The sequence below is a fragment of the Bos mutus genome, chromosome 6, assembly GCF_027580195.1.
Source record: "Bos mutus isolate GX-2022 chromosome 6, NWIPB_WYAK_1.1, whole genome shotgun sequence".
Taxonomy (NCBI): domain Eukaryota; kingdom Metazoa; phylum Chordata; class Mammalia; order Artiodactyla; family Bovidae; genus Bos; species Bos mutus.
Window position 1 is genome coordinate 110,251,927 of NC_091622.1, and position 13,504 is coordinate 110,265,430.

The 13,504-nt window shown below is 44.7% G+C and overlaps 1 protein-coding gene across 3 annotated transcripts in view; it reads left to right on the plus strand.

The window, feature by feature from the left end:
- The window catches only part of C1QTNF7 (C1q and TNF related 7), a 128,879-nt gene that overhangs the window by 41,606 nt on the left and 73,769 nt on the right, over nt 1-13,504 (plus strand). The window contains exon 1 of one of the 3 annotated variants that reach the window (XM_070372717.1): nt 6,487-6,754. The exons of the other annotated variants lie outside the window; for them this stretch is intronic. The gene's annotated coding sequence lies outside the window, so the exon portion shown is untranslated. Of the gene's footprint in view, nt 1-6,486; nt 6,755-13,504 lie in introns of those variants that run through there. 3 annotated transcript variants of the gene reach the window in all.

Below are 13,504 nucleotides of genomic sequence, written 5' to 3' on the forward strand. Positions count from 1 at the left end.
CATGAGAAAAACTATGCTCTGAAAATGTTCTGTAGTCTGGTGAATATTGCACTGATGCCAATTTCCAGTTGTGATATCCTATTACAGTGATGTATGACGTCCTTGGGCTTCCCACGTGGCTCAGTGGGTAAAGAATCCACCTGCAATGCAGGAGATGCAGGAGCTGCAGGTTCAATCCCTGGGTTTGGAAGATCCCCTGGAGGAGGGCATGGCAACCCACTCCAGTATTCTTGCCGGAGAATCCCCATGGACAGAGGAACCTGGTGGGCTACAAGGTTGCAAAGGGTAAGACATGACTCAGCAATTGAGCACATATGCATGCAAGATGTCCCTATTGAGGGAGGCTAGTGTTTGTTTTATTTGGGTTTTTATGCAGCTTTTTCCCTAACTTCCTCTGAATTAAAATCATCATTGTAAATGATTGCTTTACATTAGTTATTTATCATAACATTGATTATTACATAGTATGTTAGTTATAGTACATACACTGATTTGTGTATAATTATTTCTAAATAAAAAACATTTTTTTGCAAGGGGGCTGTGGAACCAGCTTGGAGAAAGAACATGCTGTTGTGCTGGAAACCCAGAAGGGCAGGATTGCTAAGAAGCCACGCTGCTGTATGAGTAGAGAGGTCCAGGGGTAGATGATGCCAAGCTGAAAGCACGCATCCCAGACCACTGATATTTATAATAACAGATACCACAGATCCATAGATTTACAATCTAGTCTTTGCAAAGGGGATTAGAAAAAGGAAATTAGACAAAATTTTCAGTTTATAAATAAAATAAATTCATAAATAATTCAAGTTCCCAGCATAGTTTCTTGGTATCTCTTCTAAGGTATCTTCACCCAAAAGAATTTATAGTAAGCAAGTTTTCATAGGATTTTTCCAGTTTATAAAACAATTCCACATGAACGCTTTTATTCACCCACCAAACCATGCTGAAATAGAAATAGATAAAATGAAAACACTGAATATTCATCTAACTCCTTCATTTGCATTATCACATTTCCATGCAACTCACCAGTAAAAGTGTGCATTTCGTAGTTCTCTAAAGAAAAAGCACCATCTTTTCATGTCTTGGTATATATGGCTTCTTTAGCTGTTACAAATTTCTCCTGGGGGGCCCTGTGCCTCTTCATACTCTGTTCCACCAAGATATTGCTTCCTCCTTTTCCTGAAAGAGACTGAGTCTGATAAGATATAAACAGGCATCCCCAGACGTGCTGCCCTTGGGAAATTCCAGAGTTGACCAGCACACCAAGATCTGTTCCTCAGCCGCCTGTCCCTGCTCTAAGGACTTAATCCTTGGTCAGCCAAATCTAGCATCCCCATGCAAAATAAAAAGGAGAAGAATAAAGTTGGTGGTAGGCAGAGGACTTAATAAAGGTCCCAGTTAGAAGGAGCTCTCTCTCAGGCATATTTATGCCCGTCACACAATTGTAAATGAATCTGGTAGCTTATTTCTACCATTAACTTTCCATGAGTCACCTTTTCCTCCCCTGTAGGTCTTCATGTCAGTGTTCTGATGGCCACAGATATTTCAGGGGGCAAAACCTTGCTGCTCTCAGGGACTTTACAGACCAGTACAAAGACAAACTTCAGATTATCTTAGAACTACTACATCTATGAAGCAACATTTATGAAGTTTTACAAAAGGAAAAAAACCATGAAAGGGAAATTTAGGATAATATATAAGAGAGAGTAAGGGAGAGCTAAGGCAGACTTTATTTTTTGGGCTCCAAAATCACTGCGGACGGTGACCGCAGCCATGAAATTAAAAGACGCTTACTCCTTGGAAGAAAAGTTATGACCAACCTAGATAGCATATTGAAAAGCAGAGACATTACTTTGCCAACAAAGATCCGTCTAGTCAAGGCTATGGTTTTTCCAGTGGTCATGTATGGATGTGAGAGTTGAACTGTGAAGAAAGCTGAGTGCTGAAGAACTGATGCTTTTGAACTGTAGTGTTGGAGAAGACTCTTGAGAGTCCCTTGGACTGCAAGGAGATCCAAGCAGTCCATTCTGAAGGAGATCAGCCCTGGGATTTCTTTGGAAGGAATAATGCTAAAGCTGAAACTCCAGTACTTTGGCCACCTCATGCGAAGAGTTGACTCATTGGAAAAAACTCTGATGCTGGGAGGGATTGGGGGCAGGAGGAGAAGGGGACGAAAGAGGATGAGATGGCTGGATGGCATCACTGACTCAATGGACGTGAGTCTGAGTGAACTCTGGGAGTTGGTGATGGACAGGGAGGCCTGGTGTGCTGCGATTCATGGGGTCGCAAAGAGTCGGACACGACTGAGCAACTGAACCGAACTGAACTGAAGGCAGGTGAAGGGCAAGTCAAAGAAAGCGTCCTTGAGGGAGGAACACAAGTTGACTTTGAAATGATGAGGAAAAAATGTATCAGTCTAGGGACTTCCCTGGTGGTCCAGTATTTAAGCCTCTGCACTCTCAGTGCAGAGGACAGGTTCAATCCCTGGTCAGGGAACTGGATCCTGCATCCACCAACTAAGACCTGGTGCAGCCAGTATCAACATAAAGGAGGCTGAGAAGAAACAGAGAGAACCTTCTGGGCAGGCTTTCCAGAGCTGTCAGTCTAAACTCCATGGGGACCCCAAGGGAATCCTCAGAGCTGCCTCTCCACTGTTGTCCTTCACAGAGTGCTGTGGGTGGCAATGTCATCTTTCTAGGCAACTGAGCTGGGAACTAGCAAGAAGGAGAAATGGAGGTTCATGGCTCTGAATCAAGGAGAGAAAAGGAGATGGAGGCAGAATGTGTCATGGAAAGAGCAGGGCTTTGGTTACCAGAGTTCACACTTGGACACGGCCAGCTTCTTAGCTTTGTGACCTTGGAAAAGGTGCTCTGACATAGTTGTGAGGGTTGACTGAGAATAGAAATAAGCAGGACACTGTATCCAGTGCTGAAAAAACTTGTACAATGTGAGAGTTGCAAGTTAAGCTTTATGTGGGACAAAATGAAAACTGAAGCCCAGGAGACACTGTTTCAGACAGCTCTGAGAAACTGCTCTGAGGAGGTGAGGGGAGGAGTTAGGACATATAAGAGTTTTGCAACAAAGAGTAAATAGTTGGAAACATCCAAAGATACCTTTGATTAATCTGAAACCAGATATGTCAAGTTAAAGAATTTAGTGCTTTTCTATGTATGGAAAGATGCAGGAGTCTGGACTCACTGAAATCATTCCTTGGATATTCACCTCAGTTATCTGGGGCCAGTATCCTGTATCTTGGCATCCTGAGTTCCCTCAGGGCTCACCAGCTCCCTCTGATGATGGTGACATCCTTGTTTACTGATATGGCAGGAAATATTTTATTTCTTGAAATATTTCATTTCTCACCAGTAAGGATTCATTAAACGTTCGCTCTCTTCTCTCACTTTCTCCAGGTTCCATATGCACTGAATATACCCCCTGCCTTGCAATTTACACACTGAAGCCCTAACCTCCAATGTGGCTGTATCTGGTGTATCTAAAGATAGGTCTTTAGGGGGTAATTAAGGTTAAATGAGGTCATAAGAGCTGGATAGGGGGGCTGATCCAAAAGTACCATGGCCTTATAAAAGAGAAAGAGAGAGAAAGGTTTCTCCTTTGTGAGCAGACACAGGAAGAGGCAGCCATCTTCAACTACGGTTGGGTTCCCATGAGAACCTGACCACGCAGGCACCTTGATCTCAAGTCTCCAGCCTCTTGAGCTGGAATGTCAATTGTCTATTGATATTGTCAGTTGCTGGACTTCCTGTGTAGTCCAGAGTTAAGAGTCCACCTGCCAGTGCAGGGGACACAGGTTCGATCCCTAAACTGGAAAGATCCCAAATGCCTCGGAGCAACTAAGCTTGAGCACCACAGCTGCTGAAGCCAGTACAGTCAAAGCCCAGGCTCTGTAACAAGAGAAGCCACCCCAACGAGAAGCCCATGCATTGCAACTAGAAAGCAGGCCATGCTTGTCACAGCTAGAGAAAGCCAGCACACAGCAACGAAAACCCCGTGGAGCCAAAAATAAATTAATAAAGAAAATAGTTTTAAATTCTGTTGTTGAAGCCACTAGCCTATGAAATTTTGTTATGGCAGCCAAAGCCAACTAAAACAAGTCTCCATTAGAAACTTGCTCTTAACAGATCATCAAGTGCAAATCATAACTGCAATGACATCCAACGAATGGATTTATGAAAGGGCAAAAGAAGTGAGTGTAGCCATTAAACTTGAGCTGGCTTCAGGCTTGAGCATTTTCAAAGGTAAACATGAAAGTGAAGGTCACTCAGTCGTGTCCTACTCTTTTCAACCCCATGACTGTATGTTCATGGAATTCTCCAGGCCAGAATACTGGAGTGGGTAGCCTTTCCTGTCTCCAGGGGATCTTCCAAATCCAGGGATCAAACCCAGGTCTCCCGCATTGCAAGCAGATTCTTTACCAGCTGAGCCACAAGGGAAGCCTCAATTCATTTGGTATTTGGATATGATGACTTCCAAAATAAAGACCTAATCTGGGTCAAGATTACAGATGATGCTTTCCTATGTGGTTGAGCAGAAATGTTTTCTCCTTGTTTTTATTCTTACTGTTGCATGTGAAATGGAAAGACACTTAGACTCTAAGGAAACAAGTAGTGGCCAGCATGGAGAAACAAGCATCAAGAGATGGGACGATGGGGGGAAAGGAGAAATATGCTCCTTAAAAGGAGAAAAACAAAAAGTCAAGGACCTGGGATCCCAGGCACTAAGAAGTGTGAACTGATCCCACAGATGAATGGGACGTGACTGCAGGACCACACCATTGTCAAGGTGTTCTCTGTAAAGTGCTGTGTTGGACGCTGGCAAACACTGCTTTCCAATTTCAAAGCCTGCACAGGCTGACATGTAGCAGCTCAGTGAGGACCTCATTTGAATCTCACCACAGCCTACAGAGGTGAGCACGGCAGAGAGGTATCCTGTCCTCAGGGATGGAACTATGGTTTGGAATATTTAAATGAGGTTCCATCGGCTAATATGGCTTCCAGGGTGGCTTGGTGGTAAAGAATCTGCCTACCAAGCAGGATGTGTGGGTTGGATCCCTGGGTTGAGAAGATCCCCCCAAGAAGGAAATGGCAATCCATTCCCAGTATTCTTTCCTGGGAAATTCCATGGACAGAGGAGCCTGGCAGGCTACAATCCATGTGGTCGTAAAGGGTCAGACATAACTTAGCAACTAAACCACCACCACCACCACCCCTGGCTGGCAAGTGTATAGGCAGTGGCCAGGCCCTGCTTTTCTGATTTCAGAACCAGTGTCGTGTCCACGGCAAAGTTAAACTTTGCTCCACCTTGTCGTCTGATCTTGACCTGATTTTCTGAATCAAAAGTTTTCTCCATGCTCCATCCCATTTTCCAACCTATATTCTCCTCCCTCCAAGTCACTCGATGACTTCTTCTAGCACAAAAAGTAATTTTGGTGGAACATGAGCATCACAAGAAGAGAAGCATGTAATGTGAGCCAGGTTGGCAAAAATCCATCATATAGTGTAATTGCTTTCTTCCTTGATGAAGCTTATTCACAGTGATCACCATACTACTGGGTTGACCAAAAGGTTCATTCAGATTTTTCTGTAAGATGTTATAGAAAAACCTGAACAAAACTTTTCGCCAGACCAACATATGACCAAGCAGGGAGAGCTGTTATTAGGATCCCCATTTTATAGCTGGGAAAACTGAGACACAGAAGAACTAAGGACAGAAGTATCCAGTGACGTGTGCTAAACATCAAGAAAGTGAAAAAAAGTGAAAACGCTGGTCATTCAGTGGTGTCTGACTCTTCAAGACCCTGTGGACTGTAGCCTGCCAGGCTCCCCTGTCCATGGAATTCTCCAGACAGATTCTCCAGTCTCCATGGTGGCTTTGAAGGTAAAGAATCTGCCTGCAATGTGGGAGACCCAGGTTTGATCCCTGTGTTGGGAAGATCCCCTGGAGAAGTGAATCGCTAATCACTCCAATATTCTTGCCTGGAGGATTCCGTAGTCAGAGGAGTCTGGTGGGCTACAGTCCATGGAGTCTCATAGTAAACATCAAGAGCCAGATTTCAAACCTTTGTGTCTGTCTTCACCTCCAAACAGGGGACAGAGCTCTGGTTTGACCACCAGGAAGTCCTTTGGTTCCAATCCATCCCCTCACCACCTGTGTGGTCCTAGTTTAGACTTGTTACCCCTCGACTTGATCTCCTGCCTCTGTAAACTGAAAGGGCTGGGTGGCCTGGTCTCCAAGAGCAATCTCTAAAGAGGTTCGTGAGAAAACAGTCACCACCCGCCCTGAAGACCTGTCAAAGGTGCCCCTGGTTTTTCCCCAGCAAGAAACATGAGACACCGTTTCACTTGAATTTTGCATTGTAGAGCAAATATCGTCCAGACTCTGTGCTATTTCTCAAGTGCGATTCGGGGAATGAGCCAACGGAGAGAGGAGGAGATTTGTTTTTGTTTGTGAGGTTCACAAACCCTTCTTTCAGGCTCAGTCAAACCATTGGGAGGTCTGTGTAGGCCGCGGCATCTCCACATTGTGTGGGGCTGGCTGGTCTCTCTCCCCCTCTGCCTCTGCTCAAAGTCTGGGAAGATGCTTTGGAAATAAACCAGGAAATTACTTATCAATCTAAAGCCCCAAAGAGCTATGCGTCCTCCTCACTGCCAACGGGAAGAGGATTTCACGGGAAAGTTCCACATCTGTGTGCAGTAGAGTTCAAAGACACCGGCTGCCGGAAGGTCTTGCAAGGGATGTAAGTACAGCGTCCGCTCTTGAGATTGAAATGAACAACTGTAGGCTTTTTTCTCCCAGAGATGAGTCTTTTTTGGCTCGCGCGGGTATTCCTCTTTCTCTGCTCTACTCTGAGGGTGAGGGGGTGTTTACTGACCCAGACTTACTCAATGACACATCTCCTCTGAGGGCTGCTCCTGCGGAACAGAAGAAAGTAAGCAAAAGTCGTCAGAACCGGCTTTGCTGGGTTTATTTTGCAAAAAGCCCTGACTGGGTAGACACCCTCCCTCATGGTTATAGATCCACAAACAAGAGGAGTGTGAGATGCATGTGTGCACTTGTGGAACGAATGGAAGGGGCTCCATTGCCTCCCCAGGAACACAGAATTGTCACTGCCTCTGAGCCTAAATAATTCGAGTGAAAGGTGTTCCCTTTGTGTTGTAGGCTTTCGAGTACAGGAGAAAGGAAACATTAGCGTTCTTCTTCTCCTGTGGAGATTGCCTTGTGGCCGTATAAACTGTGAGCTCAATTTATGTTTGCAGTCAAATGCTCTACCACTGAGCCGATACCCCCCTCAGTTTATCTTGGGCTAAGGGTACTGATTTATTTACTTTTATTTGTGTATTTACTTTTATTACTAAAATTAATATTAAATGCATTATTATTTATTTTATTAAATAAATGTGCCTGTCCCTGCACGCGGCTGTAGGGGAGATAATACATTCATTGCAATATACGAATGTAAATATCTAGATGGTGTTGGTAAAACTATGGGTTTGTATAAATGGTATTTGCATGAATGGATCACGTAGTTTCATAAATAACACATGGCCCTAGAGCGTGTGTCTTTTACGAGTATTTTCAATCAGACTGTGGTTAAGATCTGGGAAGTCATTGCCAGCATGTAGTTCTTTTAAAAGAAATAGCTCTGTTCTGATGGACTTCTGTGCCATGAGTCCCCCCGGCTTTCTCCGGGACCTCGTGTCCTTTTCCAGGGTCCCTCATCAAGAACCCCATGGCTTCGGGAACACATGTGGTGCAGGGAGTCGTGAGATGGAAGGCTGCACGCTTGGAATGTGAAAGGAAATTCTTCAAATATGGGGAACCATGTACTGAGCCTTTGCCCTGCGTTTGGCACGCTGCTTGCCATGTGTCTCGTGGTCTGTGGAGCAGGTGGCTCTGGTGAAAAGCGGTGTGTTTGGAACCAGAGCACTTGGCAACTTGTCCCCAGTTAGCCTCTGTGTGACCCAGTGTCAGTTATCTAACTCCTCTGTGCCTCGATGTCCTGTCCATAAAATAAAGGTAATGACAGTGGGAAACCCAAGTTTTACACCTGGATCAAAGGAAGATCCCCTGGAGAAGGGAATGGCAACCCACCCCCATATTCTTGCTTGGAAAATTCCATTGACAGAAAAACCTGGCAGGCAATGGTCCATGGGGTTGCAAAGAGTCGGGCATGACTGAGCGACTAACCCTAACTGATTAATTAATTAGCAGCGTTCATGTGAAGCTTGAGAATTAACGGAAGTCATGTTTTCATCTGTCATACATAAGCCACTGTTCTGTTGTTGTTCAGTCGCTCAGTTGTGTCCAGATCTTTGTGACCCCATGGATTGTAGCCCGCCAGGCTCCTCTGTCCATGGGATTCTACAGGCAAGGATACTGGGGTAGATAGATCCCTTTTCCAGGGGATCTTCCCAACCCAGGGATCGAACCCAGGTCTCCTGCATTGCAGGCAGATTCTTTACCAGCTGAGCCACCAGGGAAGCCCAGTGAAGGATGGTGATGGTTATCCTCTAGAAGGCCCTCTCTGTTAACTAATAGGCCCTTTAGTTAGTATTAACTAAAGCAGGTCCTATTAACTAAAGCAGGTCCCGGGTCCCTGTGTTAATAGTTCTTCGGAGGGTTTGGATGTGCATCAAATCTCAGTTGCTGTCCTCAACATGTTTTGTAAACTGGACAAAAATGGATCACCACATCCCATACAAACTTCACCTGAAGAAGGTGAAAAGTTCTGTTAAGGACACGAGAGCTCTTTTCCCCATTCAAATTTATGGATTACCCTGTGGTCAGAAGCAATGTTATTTCAGAGTTATTTACTGTCTTGTTTCTGTCCCAGTGTTTTCCTCATCTCTTGGCACACGTCACCTTCTAAGCCGTGACCATCTGAACTGCTTGTCATCAGCCCCTCTGATTGCATCAGTCTCCGATGATTAGCAGAAGATACATTTCTTTCCCTTTGGAGGCTTTTTGTCAGTACAAGTCAGTACCACTTGGTGGAATTCACCACCATATTCGAGTAGCATGAGCTGTGTCCATAATATGAGAAAATGATTCAATCAGCTTTACACAGAGAACCAGCAACATAGAATGTTTACTGTGCTGAATAAAGTATCATCAGATCGATTCCTCTGGAGACTAAGGCAGCGCAGAAAGACACAAGCCAACAACAGAGGGGTGTCATAACCCAGTCTGCGCTTCAGAGGCCTCAGAAAGAGGCCGCACAGGGCATGGGAGAACAGGAACCACTGAACATTGAAAATGATTTCTGGTGATGGCAAACTTCAGGGTGTGGAGCGACATATCCCTGGCTTTGTATTCTGGCTTCACCACTTTCTAATGCCAAGACTCGCTGGTGTGTATCCTCTCAAGAGTGTACAACAGACATAAACATCTCAGCATAGAACCCAGCATAGTAGGTGCTCAGTGACCAGGGGTTCCTTTCCTCTCCATTGTGGTCCATTCAAGCCACAAATATTTATTGAGCATTTCAGTTCAGTTCAGTTCAGCTCAGTCACTCAGTCATGTCCGACTCTTTGTGACCCCATGAACCGCAGCACGCCAGGCCTCCCTGTCCATCACCAACTCCCGGAGTCCACTGTCCATTGAGTCGGTGATGCCATCCAACCATCTCATCCTCTGTCGTCCCCTTCTCCTCCTGCCCTCAATCTTTCCCAGCATCAGGGTCTTTTCAAATGAGTCAGCTCTTCTCATCAGGTGGCCAAAGTATTGGAGTTTCAGCTTCAGCATCAGTCCTTCCAATGAACACCCAGGACTGATGTCCTTTAGGATGGACTGGTTGGATCTCCTATTGAGCACTTACTATGTGCCAAGTATTATTGTAGATAGAACAGTAAACAAGAGCCTAAGCCTATGCCTCCATATCTTTAGACGAGGAGACAACAGAATGACAAATCATAATGTAATTTGGGAAACTGAAAAGTGCTATGAAAAAAATAAAATCTGATCATGAGACAGAGTGACTAGCAAGGGCAGAAATGGGGGTATTTCTTCACCTAAGGTGGTCAGGCATTGCCTCACTGCGGAAGTGGTAGTTAGCATAGTCTGGAATCATAAGGAAAACACCAAAGCCGTGGTTAGGCCACTAACTCACCATGTGACACTACACAAGTCACTGAAACTTGTTAGGTCTGGGCTTCATGACCTATGAACTGCAGAGCTGGAGGAAACCTACGGGGCTTCTGTTAGTCCTGAAAGTGTCTTTTGTCATTTCCTTTCCTTGTCTTGGGATCCTATGCCATGAGTAATGGTATGAAAAAAGAAAAAGTCCTTGAACTAAACTATACTCCAGTTATTTCATTCTTTCATTCCATCTCCAGGGGATTTTTTCAAAAAGTTTTTCCTAACATAGATAAATGAGTAGGTCCTCAATGAATGAAGATTAATTAATGATTCTTTTCATAAAGCTCAAATCATCACAATTCCTAGGGATTACATTGCTGGAAAAGACGAGAACCACCGTATGGCAGATTTTTGGGGATGAATTGTGTAGCTTCCCAATGACTTCATGTGTGGCTTCGAGTCTGAAATCGCACATATGTCAGTGCAGCCAAGATGCGAAGCTGCCAGAAGCTGGCTGATCCAACGCTCTACTAGCCAAGAGTCATGTGCATGGCTTTAAAAAACAATGCCTGGTCTGAAACATTTCCTTTCTTAAAATGGTGCAGCAGATCTCCTGTGGGGCTGAGATGGCATCCATCCAAAGTCAAGGTCACAGTGCAGATAACCTGTACCCGAGGAGTCTTTGTCTCTAAATTCGCCAAATATTTGTGGCCAGAGTATTCTTGGCTGTAATGATCCAGATGACTGTCTAATTACTCCACTTTACTGTGAGCACCACGGAGTAAAGCCCAATCATGGGTCAACAGCTTAGAACGAGAGTTTTGTGTTCATGGCTAAAATGTACAAGTCAATATTTTCAATTCTCAAATGCTGATATTTGGCACTTAATTTATAAAATTGTGACCTCTCCAAATTGCAAACACATTTTTAAAAGTTGTTTTGAAGACACGGTCCAATGTTAGAAAATCCAGTTAGAATCAAAAGGCTGAAATATTTATTAGAGCAAAGAGGATGAGACTGGGACATTGGAGTTAATTAACCGGCAGAGAGAGAGAAAGTCACTCAGTCGTGTCCGACTCGTTGGGACCCCATGGACTATACAGTCCATGGAATTCTCCAGGCCAGAATACTGGAGTGGGTAGCCTTTCCCTTCTCCAAGGGATCTTCCCAACCCAGGAATCGAACCCAGGTCTCCCGCATTGCAGGCAGATTCCTTACCAGCTGAGCCACAGGAAAGCCCTTGTGGCAGAGAGAGTTGTGGTCAACTCCGTGATGTTCCTTGAAGCTATAAAACGATCATAAGCAGTGAACTCGTGTCCAATAGGGAGAGCAGTGGGGTAGGGAACTATACTGTGCACTTACATTTTTTCAAATTAATTTTTATTGGAGTATAGTTATTTTACAATGCTGTGTTAATTTCTGCTGTACAGCAACATGAATCAGCTATACATGTACATTTATCCCCTCTTTTTTGGATTTCCTTATTTAGGTCTCCATGGGGCACTGAGTAGAGTTCCCTGAGCTATGCAGTAGATTCTCATTAGCTATCTATTTTATGTTGTTGTTTAGTCACTAAGTCTTATCCGACTCTTTTGTGACCCCATGAACTATAGCCTGCCAGGCTCCTCTGTCCATGGGATTTCCCAGGCAAGAATACTGGAGTGGGGTGCCATTGCCTTCTCTAGGGGGTCTTCCTGACACAGGGATCGAACTGGCATCTCCTACCCTGACAGATGGGCTCTTTACCACCGAGCCACCAGGGAAGCCCTGTCTATTTTATACACATTAAAAATGTCAATAGTGTATATGGGGCTTCCCAGGTGGTGCTAGTGATACAGAATCCACCTGCCAACGCCAGAGATGCAAGAGACGAGGGTTTGATCCCTGGGTTGGGAAAATCCTCTGGGGTAGGAAATGGCATTCCACTCAGTATTCTTGCCTGGAAAATTTCATGGGCAGAGGAGCTGGCAGACTACAGTCCACGGGGTTGCAAAAAGTCAGACAACTGAGTGACTGAGCGTGCGTGCATGCGCGCACACACACACACACACACACGCACGCACACACAATTGTGTGTACATGTCAATCCCAATCTCCCACTTCATCCCACCCTCCCTTCACCTCCTTGCGCACTATGTTTAATGCAAATGATATTTCAACCTTTTACATGCATGACCCCTTGCCACGATCCTACTGTCGTGTGGCTATGTCTCTGCTTATGTTACAGATGAGCCTGAGATGTGGTGTAGTTGAGTAACAGTAGTTAAGTTCATCAGCCAGTAAATGGTGGAACTACAGCTTGGATCCAGGGCTGCCTTAGTCCGCAGCCAATCAGCATGCCACTTGACTACTCTGATTCAGAAAGATAAAGGACCTTTTAATTCCCACATGCACTACACATCCTATTTAAGTTAAAAAAAGAGAATTCACTGCAAGTTTTTAAATGTTGAAATGGCCTCCTGAGGGACGAGGCAGAGGATTTGTCTTCTTTGGAGGTCTATTAAAACCAGATAAGTTATCATATACATCTGGTATGACTCCAGTGTGGTCCTTTCCCAAGGTGGAAAGATAGCAAAATGATTTCCCAAGTGTCCTTCTCATTTTCCCATCTGAAGACTAACTATCACTGCAAGGCAGACACGGGGGTGACAGGTTCAGTCCCCACTTCCGACTCTCCCTCTCCTGCTCCATGCCAATTGCTTGGGCTGAAGGGATGGCTAGACTTTCTGGAAGAACTGTAGCCACTCAGTCACTGCTAGTCCTTTCCCCACAATTAGGGACAGATCTCAGCTCTCTCCTACTTTGTGCCCAACTAAATGAACACCATTCCAATGAGTCTATTACCTAATTTGAGCCTGTACGTCCAATGCTTCAGAACTATAAATCAGGACCAAAGTTGCATAAAAATGGAACATTGTTGGAAAGCAAGACTGTCTTTTAAAATTCTAGCTATTATGTATATCAGCTAGGATTGCATTTGTGAGTATTAGAAAGCCCAGTTTCTTTCACATGGAAGAGGTTTGTTTTTCTCACATAAGAAGAAGCTGAGAAGTAGGGGATCAAAAGATGGTGTAACATTCACTCATCACCAAGAAACCAGGATCCTTTTATATTCCTGTTTCAACAGTGTTAGCATGTGGCTTTCATCCTTATGAGAGCAAAATGGCTGCTGCAGCTCCAGGCATTGAGTGCATATCCCAGACAAGAAAGCAAAAACCTTCTTGTCAAACTTTGGCTTTTATTTGGGAAGGAAAACCCTCTTCTGGGACTTTTCATATGCCTCTTATTGGCCAAACTGCCACCCCTAGCTACAAAGGATCTGGAAGTTTGTACTGTTTCCAGTCTTCCATGTAAAAAAAGGCAGGGGAGAAGTGGATTAGGATGGGTTGCAAGTGAGCCAACCTACAGT